The sequence below is a fragment of the Xenopus tropicalis genome, chromosome 1 (assembly GCF_000004195.4).
Source record: "Xenopus tropicalis strain Nigerian chromosome 1, UCB_Xtro_10.0, whole genome shotgun sequence".
NCBI classification, from domain to species: domain Eukaryota; kingdom Metazoa; phylum Chordata; class Amphibia; order Anura; family Pipidae; genus Xenopus; species Xenopus tropicalis.
The window spans coordinates 132,902,173-132,918,852 of record NC_030677.2 but is presented as its reverse complement, the minus strand read 5'-3'; positions in this window follow the sequence as shown (position 1 = coordinate 132,918,852).

Here is a 16,680-nt window from a genome sequence, read left to right as displayed (position 1 = left end):
GACACACACAAAAATATTGTAATGCACACCAGGAAAAAGAACACAACTAGACATCTACACATAGACAGGAGATGCAGAGGGGAGATTAACGCAAGGGTAGAACATGTTTCTACTTAATATTTTTTGGGTGATATTATGTAGCATGATAGTTGAAAGAACATTGCAACATTTGAAGCTTGATATATCATTTTGCCCTTATTTAATGTTTATGGAAAATGTTTTTCTCTGCAGTATCTTATCTTATGCATGCAATGCAGTAGCACCCACTCACGGTCACATTTTAATATACGGAGTAGGAATGTTCTGTATTTATAAGCTGCGTCTGTTCACAGCATATAAATTTGAGATTCCCTATTTATCAATATGTTTCACCCGTCAAATTTCTTTCTGCAAGGTATATTGATATTTCATTCATTCCTCTATTATGCATTTTGAAAAGGCTATATTCTTCTGTTTTGAGGAATATCACAGCAGCCTTCTGGCACTGCCTGTCGATTATGTTTTTTATAGTGTAAGTAACAGCTCAGATGTTTTCTTAACAAGCAGTTAGGGTTTATGTTTGTTTTCATTGCTGTTGTAGTGTGCATCTTTATTTTGAAATGCAGATTTTGCCAACATCTGTTTGTGTTTCTCCAGCCGCCATCCACTTGATGTGTCGCCCATGTTATGTATAGATTTATTGTTGACCTTTGTGAGAAAATTGAATGTTTAGTTTGTTGGTAACATTTCTGTAATTGGCAACGTTTACTGCCACTGAATGCATCTCTGAATGAGACATAGCTTTTTATGACATGTTTATGTTTCCAAACCCGTTAATTAAAGCTATAGACTTTGTTCTGAAATACTGCTAAGGCGTCAAACAATGAAAGTACAAATTACAAAAATTGTTCCGAATGAGAAATGGAAATATTACAACTATAAGCTTGTAACAGGTAACTTACTGTGTATGTGTTATGAATAGCATCCGGTTTTAAAAAGCTGAAGTATTTTAGATATATGTTTATTTGCAGTTGAATGGTGAAGGTTGCAAATGCCACTAGTTGCTTTTGTGGTTTCACATGGTCATAGATAAGCCCATTATGACCAACAACCTGCTTAGTATATTGTACAATTATGGGACCTGTCATACAGAATGCTCAGGACCTGGGGTTTTAGGATAAGGGGTCCTAATTTTTAGACCTTCATACCTTAGAGGGCACATTCATTAAAGTATGAATGAATCTGAAAACAAAAAAATCGTAGTTTTTCTAATTTAGTGACTTTTTTGTCCTGTGCGTCGATATTACGTGACAATTTGTATTCGTCGCAACAAGTACAAAAGTTTTGGATTCATTTAAGCTTTTCGGTATCGTGACTTTCCTTGGGCCAGGTTGGAGCTGCAGAGTGCCATTGAGCCCTATGGGAGACTTTCCTTGGGCCAGGTTGGAGCTGCAGAGTGCCATTGAGCCCTATGGGAGACTTTCCTTGGGCCAGGTTGGAGCTGCAGAGTGCCATTGAGCCCTATGGGAGACTTTCCTTGGGCCAGGTTGGAGCTGCAGAGTGCCATTGAGCCCTATGGGAGACTTTCCTTGGGCCAGGTTGGAGCTGCAGAGTGCCATTTAGTCCTATGGGAGGCTTCCAAAATCATGCACTGAAGGATCAAAGTCAGAAAGGTTTTTCCTCCGTTTACGATCATTCGGATATGAACATTTTTGTGACTTTCAGATCGCCAATACGCTATTATCCTGACTATTACGATTTTTTCGTAATCATTTTCATGACATTTTCAATCATCAGAAATTATCATATCTAATCCGAATTTTACCCATTTCGGGATTCGAACTCGTACTTTGATGAATCTGGCCCTAAGTCTACTAAAAAAAAAATCATTTAAACATTAAATAAACTGAACAGAATTGTTTTGCCACCAATAAGGTTAATTATATCTTAGGGTGGATATATATTATGCAAAGTGTTTGCTGTCTGACACCAATATATTAGGCCACTTGTAACTAGTATCGCACTTACAAAGTGGCAACAATAAAATACGTTTTGCTCAATCATCTCAGCTAGACTTATATAGAAGAGCTGTCCATTTGGTCACATTGCCTTTGCATGATTAATTCTTTCCACTGTAGCCAACTCCTCCTCCCATCCAGAATGTGGTAGACAGGATAATTGGCCTACCACATGGAAAAAGTTTAGCAGCACCGATATACATTACAAAGGGTCATCTAAACTGCAGAAGAGAGACAACATGAAAGAAATTGGTTACCCACTTTGATGCTATTTTTACTTGCACTTGCTGGCTGGATAATTAGAAGACACTTGCAAAGTAGGTTTAAATGCACAGGTGGTAGAATAGGACATAACTTAAAGAAAGAAAGGCACGGCCTGTGGACAGGAGATGATGAAAGAGAATTGTTGAGATACTCTGGATGGGACAATATTGATACTAGATCAAAGTCCTTTGAAACAGTATAAAATATTAATAATGGTAAATGGCATCTCCACATAAAATCATAGAACTCAATATTATGACATAGTGTTGCCTAATTAGATCAAATGTACACTACTTTTGTTTGCTGTCTCGCACCTGCATGTCTTACTGTTGTCTGAATTCACATTTGTGCTTATATGGATGCAGCCTGCTTCCACATCATGTGTCAGTCATGGGTAAAGACCTACATACCTGTCAATTGCCGTTCAAGTGGTGCAACATTAAGCACCTTTACACACAACATGCAAAGGTATCCAGGTCAAGGCAGCTGTTAAGTACAACCTTGAAACAAGACAGTTGTATAGATCAGTACAAAGGCATTTAAACACAACAGGGCTCATTTATGTCCACAAGTGCAGTGAGCAAAGTGCAGTTTTGAGGCAATTGTGTTTTCCCCCCACAATACATCGTTTCACAGAAATTGGGCAGATGCAAGTGGACAATTCTCTTGATGCAGTTGCTTAACTGTATATCTGAGGCCAAATATTTTCTAAGTCTGTCTGGCATTATTTCTGTTTTCAGTGTGCAAATGACATCCTTCTTTTGGTGCAACTGTGGCAATTGATGCACTGTGAGTAGGGAACCCTGGAGCTACTGTACTGCCTGGTCAGGAGATGGTGCCACATTCCATTTGGAATGGAATGCAGAAAGGGCTAAGTGGCACCAAGCACAAAAGTGAAAGGAGTGCATTTTGATACCATGGTACCTTAAATAAAAGTGGTGTTATGCCTAATGCCCTGCAGGGAAGAGCGCAAATTGCGCGATATCTTTGCAGACATAAATTAGCCCTAATGGTTAATTTTGGATGAAAAAAGTAAAAAAAGCCATCAAGTTTAACCCCTTCATGTGACCCTAGTGCACATATACATAGAAAAATATACAAATCTATCTGTACACTGACATATATAAATTGCATATACCAATACCTATACTCAACTAACTGTAGATCTTAAGATGACAATAGACTTGGATGCCTGTTCAAGCCACTCTTTAAGGCATTTATAGAATCTGCCGTAACAACATCGCCCGGCAGAGCATTCAACAACCTCACTGCCCTCACTGTGAAGAACTACCTACGCTGCTAAAAGTTCAGTTCCTTAAGTTTAAATGAGTGAACTCAGATGTTGTTGATGTGTTTTATATCCTTACTAAGGACTGAAACCCAACACTTTGCTGCATACTCAAGGTGAGGCCTTAGCAGGGATCTGCAAATTAATATTTTCATCCCTCGAGGTAACACCCTTCTTTATGCAAGACTGTACTTTATTTGCTTTAGTAGTCACTGAGTGTCACTGCCCTCATTTACCCTGTTTGTTGTCTACAAAAATAACCAGAACCTTCTCAATTAGGGGCCCCCTACACACTACCCTAGAGAATATTTCAACAGTTATGGTATTTCTACCAAAGTGCATAAGCTTGCATATATCCCCACTTGCAAATTTGCTGCCCATTTTTCCAGTGTAGTCTAGTTGAGCACAAGTAGGCATACATGCTCTGGCGTATGGTTTTCAAAAATGAACTGAATTATTATTGATTCTCTATTTTAATAAAGCAAATTTTTGAATCAAATATATTTACAGTGCTTTATTGATGATTTTCTGAACAGGTCCTGAACATTCTGGATAATGGAAACCCATAATTGTATTGCTGATTTGCCTACAGGATCCAGGGGATTTAAATATCTGTTAAATAACTGTTTTAATAATTTTCAATTTCATTTTCCATTATTTTCTAATGATGTGGAGTCATAATTTATACTCTTAGTACTTTTATGTAGGATAAAAATAACATTATAGAGTTTGAGCCAGTTCTGTCTATGTGTGTTTTCTATCCTGCATAATTTTCTTATATTTGCTGATTGAGTGAATTTGTGTGGTCTGTTTGCCAATTTAAGCCATTTTTTATTACCAGGCTAAGGAATGTCATTTTATACAAATCTGTATTTTTGAAATTGCAACCAAGGGATTTGGCTGTGGAATGTGGAAAAATATCCGATAAACCTCTTTAATACGTGAGATTATCTCTGTTTAGAAAACTGATAAATACTTGTTTACTATTGCACTGCCATTTGGTCTGTAATCCACATCCTAAATTTAGACTTTTGTTTAAAATTAGAGTTACAGAAACTATACCTTATATATATACCCTTTTTTGTAAATGTGATTTAAAGTATTTATAATATGTAGAAAATACATAGAAAAGCTGTTCTCAGAGAAAAATGGTTTATCAGCAAAGAGCAGGATAAGGTGGATAAAGCAGGCTGCACAATAGGATTACTGGCTCAGAAAGAGAAACACCTTACTGGACTATAACACAAAAATAGAGAATAAATAACAAAATTGTAAAACCACTGACAAGGTCCTGCCCTGCTTGGTACATCATGGTTCTTTATGCATAATTAGTATGGAAGTAATGCATCATAAACAGGAAAATAATATGTGGTTAAGTTGGATGGTAACATTTACATCAAAAGTATTTTTAGCTCAAGAATAACTGTGCCAGTAGAAGAGTAACTAACCATGAGTACAGCACAGGGTAAGGTGTTGTGTGTGTGTGAAGTTCAAGGGATGCTGGTTATTAAGCAGTCTAGCTGTACAGTGTTGTACACATGACATAAGAAGAAGGTTACATTTTTAGAAATAGTGGGGACATTTTGGGAATGACAGAAATCTTGCTTAGTAGCAAAATATCATGGATAATGGCAAAACACAGAGACATTAAGAGAAAGAGTTTGTAACATTAAGGGGCTGATTTACTAATCCACGAATCGGAATCCCGAATGGGAAAAAATCGGATTGGAAACTAACATTTTGCGACTTTTTCGTATTTTTTTCGATTTTTTCGTCGCCGTCGCGACTTTTTTGTGAATCGTCGTGACTTTTTCGTAGCCATTACGACTTGCGCGAATTGTCGCAACTTTTTGTAGCCATTACGACTTGCGCAAATTGTTGCAACTTTTTGTAGCCGTTACGACTTTTCGTATTGAACACTAGTAAACGGCGGGCAAACCTTTCCATTTTTTTCGCAACGTCACGACAATAGACGAAAAAGTTGCGGCGCCGACGAAAAAATCACAAAATACCGATCATTACGAAAAAAACGCATTCGGACTCTTTCGATCTGTTCGTGGATTAGTAAATCGGCCCCATAGTCTTCCAAAGAGTAAATAGCAAATGTTTGAGCAATATTTTGGATATCCAAAGGAGATCTATAACACCACCCATTTTAAACTTTTCATGAAAGTCAAGGTAGTTGTTCCAACTGCCCTCGTATTACTGTATATACTGTAATACATAATAGCCTTGTGTTTTTGTATTAGTTATTTCTATTCTCTGTTTATGATATCTTAATAAACATAATAAAGCTATCAGGATAACCAGTGTATGTAACTGTCTATTAAAGGGCACCTATCCTACAGCAGGGCAGATTAGCTCATTATGCGCATGAGTGCCACACAACATGGCCGTCTACACTGGGTGCTCCCTCCCAGTGCAGGAAGCCTAGCGCTGCCAGGGGCCATTTTTTTTTCAAGAAAAACAATTCTCTCTCTCTATTAGCCTGCACCTCTGGTGGGGAAACAATATGGGGGTGAAGGGAGTTAAACTCTCCCAAAAAAAATGCTGGTAGGAATTCAGTCGAGTTTTGCTACAGTCCGTCCCAGCTTTCTTACTTAGTTATTGATTTAGTCTCAGCTCCTGTGGCCTGGCTTATACTGTGTACATGACCCTTGCTCTTGGTTTTTGGATTCAGCCACTCATCAACCCCTTCAGTGCTGTTTGTTGGAATGAACTGATGGCATTAATACTAATGCATATTATGAATTATTATTAATTAGTTACTCAGTTCAACATTGGAATTTGGAATTAAGTTAATGCTCCTACTCTGAACCTGGGCCCTACTTCTGTCATGTCTGCAGTCCCACCCATTGTTGCCTGTTCTAATCCTGATATTTGCAGACACACACACCTACTAATTCATATACACCTGCATACATAAATAATGTACAAATACACATAGTGCATATAAACATACATTTACACACTTACATATGCAGTACACCAACAAACATGCTCTTGCTCTGGAATTTATTTTGCTTGTCTAGAAGACATCCAAGTACCTCTTTACCATTAAAGGGATTCTGTCATGATTTTTATGGTATACTTTTTATTTCTAAATTACACTCAATACATAGCAAATTAGTATACCATTTAAAATGTTATTCTTAAACCAGCAAATTTATTTTTTTAGCTGTAATATTGGCGAGTAGGCAGCCATCTCAGTGCATTGTGCCTGAGTCTGAGCTTTCAAAATGAGCCAGCGCTACACATTAAAACTGGTTTCAGATAACCTGTTATTTCTCTTACTCCCATGTAACTGGAGTAGTCCCAAGCCAGACTTGGATTTCTTACTATTGAGTGCTATTCTGATATCTACTGGGAGCTGTTATCTTGCTATCTTCCCATTGTTCTGCTGATCGGCTGCAGGGAGGGGGGTGACCCCAACTTGCAACTCAGCAGTAAAGTGTGACTGATGTTTATCAGAGCACCGGCCACATGGCTGTAGCACCATGTGCAACGAAGAACATGGCTAGCCCCATGTGAAATTACAAAATTAAATATAAAAAAAATCTGTATTTTTGAAACATGTTTTCCCTTGAGAGTATTCCTTTAAGGTAATCTGCCATAACTGTATCACCTTGAACTCCACAGCCTCACAAGGCCCATTTGTATTTCTTCAGGTGAAAACTTCGGTCCTAATGTCTAAAGGGATACTTTATTTTGTGTTCTCTAGCCCTCTAAAATATCTGTTAAGAGGATCATTGTGAGTAGACCTTTATTCAGTTGGGAACTGTTCTAGAATCTTTCTGAAGCTGCCCATAAAAAGCTGATGTTTCATGGTAGCACTTGTTTGTTTAGAAAATTGTTTATACCTTCTCTGGAATTCACTCCCACAAACTGTCAGACTTTCTCCCAATCTCTCTGCCTTCAAGAGATCTCTAAAAACACATTTATTTAGAGAAGCTTACCCTAATCTAGTTTAACATAACCTCAGTGTGCTGCTTAAAGCAATAACCTGTGCCACACCTCTTACAACTCTGGTCTTGCCCACTCCCACACCTTGGGCTACATTCATGAAATCACGAGTTCTTATCCCGAATGGGAAAAATCCGGATTGGATACAATAAATACTGAAGATCGCAAATATTACGTAACTGCTTGCGAAAAAATTGTATTAGTCACGATAATATCGTATTGGCGATCTAAAATTTTCGTACGGAATGATTGTAAACAGTGGGAAAACCTTTCCGACTTTGATCCTTCTGTGCATGATTTTGAAAGCCTCCCATAGGAATCAATGGCACTCTGCAGCTCCAACCTGGCCCAAGGAAAGTCACGATAACGAAGCTTGAATGAATCTGAAACTTCCATACTCAGTGCGACAATACGATTTTGTCGCACACATTTTGTCGCAAGGTACAAAATTTTCGCGCAAGCTACGAAATTGTCGCACAAAATACGCTCGGAGCGTTCGTGGATTAATAAATGTTCCCCCTTGTGTCTCAACCCTTTCTCCTTGTAGATTGTAAGCTCTTTTGGGCAGGGCTTTCTTCACCTCTTGTATCGGTTATTGATTGCTTTATATGTTACTCTGTATGTCCAATGTATGTAACCCACTTATTGTACAGCGCTGCAGAATATGTTGGCGCTTTATAAATAAATGTTAATAATAATAATAATATACCTTAATTCCAGATAACTCATATGGGCAGAATAGACAGGAAGAGGAACAAGGGGGAGTACCAGAAAGTAAATTATCTATATTACAAAAAAAAGAATAAACCAGAACATACCAAGACAGGTATGAGTAAAGCCAAAAACAAGTTAGTGGCAAAACTGCAAGTCAACAAGAACAAATATAAGAAATGGAACTTGACAGGAAACCTAACAAAGAAAAGCACAAACACAACAACAAAAAATGTAAAAGCTCTGTAAGAGCAAGGACTTCATTTGATGGTATTACCAAGTCAATGTCAACAAGCTGAAAGCTGTGAACCACAAAGATGAGAAGAATAACCTTAGAGTAACCTACATTAAACCCTTAAATGACTGAATAATTATATATATCATGGTATGACAGTCTGCAATTCTGTATCTATGTTTCTTCTCAATATAATTGACACTTTGGTCCTAATAGGATGGTTAACCATCTGCACTTAATATCTATGAGATGTAATCTGTGCTTATCAGATAATGCTGATCTTGCACAGTAAAAGTGTCTAAGACCAATGTACTGTAAGACCATCCATTTAATGGATATTTTTCTTTAAAAAACAAAACAAAAACAAAAAAATCACAACATACAGGTAACTGCAGGATTTCAGTTTCCTCTACACGAACTCACACACACACATTAATATCCCGTTGATTGGAGAATATTCACACTGAATTTTATGATTAACCATTGTGATTATCATGTCTATATGGAGTTGATAATGCCATTAGCAGTTAAGGGGGTTACAAGATACAACCTCAAGGTACATTTAATTATTAACAAGTAAGGTACATTTAATTACTAGCACGTAGGGTACATTTAATTACTAGCACGTAGGGTACATTTAATTACTAGAAATGTCCATATATTGCTTGTAAAACAACAAAAATGGCCTAACTTTTTTTCTACCACTGCCTGAGTTCCTTTCTTCTCCATGTCTCCTTTAAAGATGGCAGAAGTTAATCACTTAGCTAAAACCCAATAATCGTTTTGTTTTTAAGTACAGGGGCTAATCACTAGCTGTTTAACATTCCAGTCATGTGACAATCAAGGAGAATAAATCAGTTAAAACTGCTAGATGCAGAACAGCTAATTTTCATGTAAAAAGGGGTGATTGCCTTTTAACGTCGTGCTTTTTTTTAAGCAGTTAAAGCCTAAACATCCTGGTCTATCAGTTTATGAATTATTAATAAAAAACGAAGAGAAAAGAGGCTTTCTTTTTCTAAATACCAGCTACTAAGCCACCACAGACTGAAGAGCTTCACACTGATTCCTGATTTACATAGTCCCTGCTGGAAGTTAATGAAGACTGCTGAGCCACCTTTCAACATGCAGATAAACCTTCATGTATTTAAAAGCAGGGAATATGTGCTTGTTGCTGGCAAATTATTCATCTTAGATCTGAAGTTTTTGACACCGCCTGCGTCAGATAAACTGTCACCCAAATTGCAAACTAATTAGTGATTCAAACATTTTCGAGCTGATTGATGACAGAATAATTTACGCTTGTTTCTCAGTTTCCAGCTGGCACAGGCTGCTGACTGGAGTCCTAATTAACGCTAGTACATCAGTCATGTTCTGCCAAGGCTGCACGTACAATTAAAAGGCAGTTTAAATGGAATATCACATTAAAGAGGCTGGTAGATGCAAATGTGAGGAAACAGCGCTTTAGGAAGAAATGACAACAAAATCCCACTAACCAAAACAGAGCACAGATTTTTTTTTCTTGAGAGATGCATTATAAAACCTGCATACTAATTACTAATAAATAAAATGCTCTAGCATTGCTTATCTTTCAAAAGTTTGCATATACAGTATCATATGATGCAAAAGTAATTGCCATTATTTCATGCTTGGTCAGCATACCATTGGGAAATTAAAAAACAAACACATACATACAAACAAACAACAACAAAACAGAACTCTGAGGAGTTTAATAAGTGAAAAACATTAATGTAGGATCTTTGTGAAAAATTCTTATATTGGGCATATCTTCACAACACAAGTGCCAGTACCCATAACTTCACAAGGGAAGTGCTGATTGGCTTGCTATGGTGTAAATGTGGCCTGACATACCATGGGCTAGTTTCAAATCAGTAAGAAAATAGAAAATGCTATTTTGTGGTTTATTCAATTTGAGTTGAAAAAACTTGTCTCCTAATTCAGTTTCAGTTTTCCTATAGACTTTAATAGAGTTTTAACATAGTTACATAGTTGGGTTGGAAAAAAAAAGTCCATCCCTTTCAAGTGAACTCCAGTTAACACACACAGACCCATACCGACCTATCTATACACCCACATACATAAACTATATAAACCAACATTAATATTAATTGTAAGAGTGATTTTAGTATCACAATAGCCATGGAAATTATGCTTGTTCAAGAATCTGCCATTACAACATTACTAGGAAGGGCATTCCACAACCTCACTGCCCTCACCGTGAAAAACCACCTACCCTGCTTCAAATGATAGTTTGTGTTTGCTGATCATTTTTATGGGAAAAAAGAACATCCCCTACTTGCCTACAATCCCCTCTAATGTACTTTTACATTCATGTCCCCTCCTCAGGGCTTTTTTTCCAGAGAAAACAACCCCAACATTGACAGTCTAACCTCATAGTTTAAATCTTTCATCCAGTTTAGGTGCATGTCTCTGCACTCTCTCCAGCTCATTAATATACTTCTTAAGGACTGGAGCCCAAAACTGCACCGCATACTCAAGGTGAGGCCTTACCAGGGACCTATAAAGAGGCAAAATTATGTTCTCATCCCTTGAGTCAATGCCCTTTTTTATACAAGACAGCACTTTATTTGCTTTAGTAGCCACAGAATGACACTGCCTGGAATTAGACAACTTGTTATCTATAAAAACCCCAGATCCTTCTTAGTTAAGGATACCCCCATCATGGCCTTTCACTAGAAAGCCCTAACACTCTACTACTTGTGCTAAAAGCTTATGGTGGATGACTCTAGAGTCAGTGATCGCTTAAGCGGTATATTTATCATGCTGTGTAAAAAGTGGAGTGAAGCATTACTGGTGATGTTGCCCAGGGCAACCAATCAGCACTTAGGGGTATATTTATCATGCTGTGTAAAAAGTGGAGTGAAGCATTACTGGTGATGTTGCCCAGGGCAACCAATCAGCACTTAGGGGTATATTTATCATGCTGTGTAAAAAGTGGAGTGAAGCATTACTGGTGATGTTGCCCAGGGCAACCAATTGGCAATTGGATTTCAACTGTTACAAAATCAAAGCAAAGCATCTGATTGGCTGCTAGAAACAACATCACCGGTGATGTTTTACTCCACTTTTTACACAGCATGATAAATATAACCCTTAGATTTCAACAGTTAGAAAACCAAATCAAAGCATCTGATAAGCTGTTATGAGCAACATCACTGGTGATGTTTTACTCCACTTCTTACACGGCTCCAGGAGTCTTAGCTCCAGGTGTTCTTTCCCCTAGTGTCTTCAGCTGTAACAGGCAGTCTGATCCATCCCTTTCTCAGCTTTTTCAGCTGTATAAGAAACTTGTACAGTCACCGGCTATTCATCATGGGATAAGCAGTGAGGTAAGTTTTTCTCATTGAATTGCATCTGGCTCAATAGAAATGGTATAAGGTCATGGTTATCTAACTGAATTTGACCCAATATACTATATATTACTGTTGTTTCAAGAATTGTGTCAAAGTTCCAAAATTTCCTGGAAATATTATATTTAATTTACTGATGAACCTTATGTTGCTTATGATGAAGAGGAGCCACAACATAACTTCCTACAGTTCCCACCCTTCATGATATTGGCCCAAGCAAGATTATCATTAAGCAAGATACTTTGGAGACATCAGTTATATGGATGAGAGTCAAGAATTTGCAGAGGAAAGAGGATTGCGTTACACATTATTTCCTCATAAGCATTTAGTGATAATAACATCTAGATGAAGTTGTCATCATCATCTACTAAGCTGACCATTGGGTAAGCATATGCATTTGCATGTGTCCTATACATTCAACCAGGAACCTGTTAAAACACATAATATCACATGATGTCATTTCTCATCTATTTACTGTAGTAAATGCTTTTATTCTAAAATAGTGCTTAAGGGAGCTTTGACAAAAATATGTGATATATTTAGCTTTAAAATTGTAACCAAGCCCAATATTTTAAATCAGATATGATTTTATCATTCTCTTCCTTTTGAGGTAGGAACAGTTAATCCATAGTCAGACAAAGCAATAAAATATGAACAGTAAAAATATTATATGAAATAATCTATTCACCGCCTTGCTAAGTAAAGAGTCAAAAGTTGATATGTTAATTTTAAATATTTTATTAAGAAACTTCAGAGGAGAAACAGTTGTAAGTAAGTGAAAATAATGTTTGGAAACATAAGTGGTTATAACATTAACTTTTTTAATAACACTTCTGTACTTGTGACAGTTCTGCAGGTTTAATTATGATTTCCTCTGTCACCTCATGACTCTTCCAATCCCCCCTTAAATTATTGGCATGTGAAAGCAGATTTCATTTGTGCTAATATTCTGGATGTGTTACAATGGCTGGGCTTGAATCAAAGAAAATGTTCCTGGGCAATCTGTTTCCAAATATCTATACAGCTCAGAATTTCCTTTCCTGGTCTCATTAATGAGAACGTTCTAAAGCGCTCTTCTTTTTAGTAAAATGTGCATTGATAAAAGCCTGCACAGAAGTTTGTAGATGACAGATTAATTGTCTGTATTTTGTAGAAAGTAGTATTTCTTGCAGTGGTCATATTAGTGCTGCAGAACATTACATTTTAATAGGAAAACATACCCAGATGTTTTAAACAAAAGCTAATAATTTGTGTTTACCTCAAGAACTTTTAAGCCATAAATGTTTATATTTTGGCAGAGTTTGGCTAACTCCTGGTTATATAGAAAGGTATATTAGATCTGGGGTTCATTTCAAAAGATTATCCTGTAATCTGTTGTATTGCAGTTGATCTATCTAAACTGCCAATGCACATTCTTGCCAGGTGCAACTGCAAATGAAGAAAGGAAGAGGAGCAACAGCTTCTCTTCAATTCCTTCAATTCTGATTATTTAAGGTTTTGGGCCAGGCAAATAGAACAACGGAAGTGCTAGCCATGTGTATGGTTAGTCATACAGTAACTGTCCATTCAGCACACAGGCCAATCATTTGGATACATGAATGGTTGCCAACTGTATAGCCAGCTTTGATTTTTAATGCTCAGACTAGCTAAAAAAACCAAAGGATTCCATTTGGTATCCTTTTACACTTAGGGGCAGACCTATTAATATTTCAGGATTGCACTTAGCCCTTCGCTTTTGTTTTCTTAAGCACAATTTTTTCTTTCAAAAACTAAAATCTTAGCAAATCTGGGGAGAATTGTATGTTTTGGGAAAAAAATTATCCTAAAAAATTCATAAATCTACACCTTGGGGTCATACTTACTAAAGGCATGTTTCCCTGCTCATAGTCTGGTGCAATATAGATAAGAGCTGAGTACTATTTTTTAAAGTAAAAACTACCAATAAATTCACTGCCATATCTAATTGTAGTGGATTATGCAGTATATTATAAGTTTACTTACATAAAAGGAATGGGTATTACAAATATAAGCTGATAAGGGCATTACATGCTCGGCTCTAGGCAGAACAACCCAAAACAAGTTTATGGCAATACGTGTGGTGAAAATCTAACACTGCCCACATTTCAAAAAACAAAATACCTACAGTGTAGTGTGGCAGTGGTAGCATAAAGGAAGCCCTGAAGCTATAAACGCAGGGGCTGCATGACAAGGGATCCGAATGACCAGCAGCCAGATTACACTGGTTTATGTTTAAAGATTGGAAAAATCAGATGCAGCTGGGATTGGGTGAGAAGCAATAAGTTAAGGAGGGGGAAAGCTGGGCTGGGGGTGGAGAAGGATAGGGATGTGATGTCACAAGAGAAGGAGTTCACTTCCTATCTTCTGAACAGGTAGAAACATGAGGCAGAGCTCTCTCGGTAATATAATGTTATTAGCTGCAGTATATACACACTAACTCCTCACTATACTGCTGGCTTTGGGGGTAGAACTATTTGGGCAGACTGTTTGTTAGTCTCTTGCTGTTTGTTTGCAGTTTTACAGCAGTTAATCTCACTGTAGCCACTCAGGCAGCATGGAAGTCAGCCTGGGCCCAAAAATGTACCCTCTCTATTTAATAGGAATCCAGGCTGTGACATTGAGCTGCAGCTACTGCAACTCATTACAGTATACAGAGAGCTATAGTTGAAGTATACAGAGAGAGCTATAGTTGGATATACAGAGAGAGCTATAGTTGGCGTATACAGAGAGAGCTATAGTTGAAGTATACAGAGAGAGCTATAGTTGAAGTATACAGAGAGAGCTATAGTTGGAGTATACAGAGAGCTGTAGTTGAAGTATACAGAGAGAGCTGTAGTGGGAGTATACAGAGAGCTGTAGTGGGAGTATACAGAGAGCTGTAGTGGGAGTATACAGATAGCTATAGTTGGAGTATACGGAGAGCTGTAGTTTGAATATACAGAGAGCTATAGTTGGAGTATACAAAGAGCTGTAGTTGGAGTATACAGAGAACTATAGTTGGAATATACAGAGAGCTATAGTTGGAGTATACAGAGAGCTGTAACTGGAGGTGGGGCTCAGTTGATAATAAGGCAAAGCCCGAATTCAGTAACTTTCCTGGGCTTTGCTTTACTAACACTACGTATTATACAGTAGTGCTATAGATATAGTCATCTGATTCAGCAGCCTGCTGTCGGAGTTTGACCTCTAATTTTACTGGGCCTTATCCAGTTGCGGATGTCATCTATCTATATATTATTAACCCATACAGAATGTGCCAGATAGCCATCTTGCACAGCCATTCCTGTAGAGGCTACACTTTGTCACTCAGGCTGTGTACCTAGGGCAGAAGTAATTCTACTGTGTTTCGACACACACATATAGATAGATATATATATATATATAGAGAGAGAGTGAGGGAGGAGGGGATTACAGTACAATTTCCCCTGTGAGTGTATCATGGACCATGTACAGACCTCTCTCTTTTACATAATGTTATTAGTTGCAGTATATACAAATTTACTCTTCATTATACTGCTAGCATTGGGGGTAGAACTATTTGGGCAGGCTGCTCAATAGTCGTTTCCTTGTGTTTGTTACAGCAGTTAATTGCACTGTAGTCACTTGGGAAGCAGGGGAGTCAGCCTGGGTCCAAAAAGGCATCCTCTCTATTAAATATAGAAATCCAGGCTGTGACACTGAGCTGCTGCTACTGCAACTCATCAAAGTACACAGAGAGCAGTAGTTTGTGTTTACAGCTTAGTCAGGAATAGGGCAAAAGCCTAAATACAGTAACTTTCCCAGGCTTTGCTTTAATAAGTCTGTACATTGCATGGTATTTCTATAGATATAGTTCTCGATTTAGCAGCCTTTAGTAGGATCCTTACCTCTAATTTATTGAGTCACAGATTTCAGGTAATGCTCAGAGGACAATCTGCTGCTACTGCAGACAGAACCTACATATAGTATAATCCTCTATTAGTAAGTCTAGTAGGAGTCCAGATACCGATGGGTAAGTATAAAAAACAGAGCCTGCCTATTGTAGCTTAGCTGGGATGCAGCCGACTGTTAGCGAGGCAGGTGCTTGATGGGCATGGGTCCCGCAGGAGTTATGACAATTGGCTGCCTGGTTACACTTGCCCACCCAATCCCTAGCGGTTGGGTGGCTGGCATGCCAGGTAGTCCATGAAGGCGGATGGTGGTTGATTACTGGCAAGCATTCCCTCTGAAAAAAGGTTTGTATAAGAAAGCCACAGCACCTGTGAAAATACCATACGCTTTGCACAATGTCGCTTGCAGTTTCAGGGTTTCAGGGCACTCAGCTTGCAATTGAGGGGTAGATACAATTTCACCATATCTGTGCAATTATATAGAATTAGCAACCCCAAAGTTATATCATAGAGGCCTGCTTACTGTAGCTTCCATTTGCGCAGGGGGGTAGACATAGGTTTATTGTGTGTATATGTATATATATGTAGGTATATATATATATGTATATATATCTATATTTAAGCTGATCACTTAGCTCCCTGGCACAATGCGAGCCTTTAATTCATAGAACTTATTTTTAAATTTTCTGGGCAGAAAGCAGTTCCCCATTGTCAGTATGTGATTTGATCACCTGGGGGGGAGGGCGATCAAGGAGTAAGCATACAAGCAGGCAAGAAACTAATAGCCCCCATGCTCGACGTGGTTATTATTTATTTCTTTCTGTGGCTAGTTGTCACTACAGTGACTTTAATATCAAAGCCTAAGAAAAAGTGGTTGGCTGGCCTTTTCCCTAAGCTGGGCCCTTATGAGCTAGGCTTGCAACGCTGGATGGAAGTCTCTACAAAA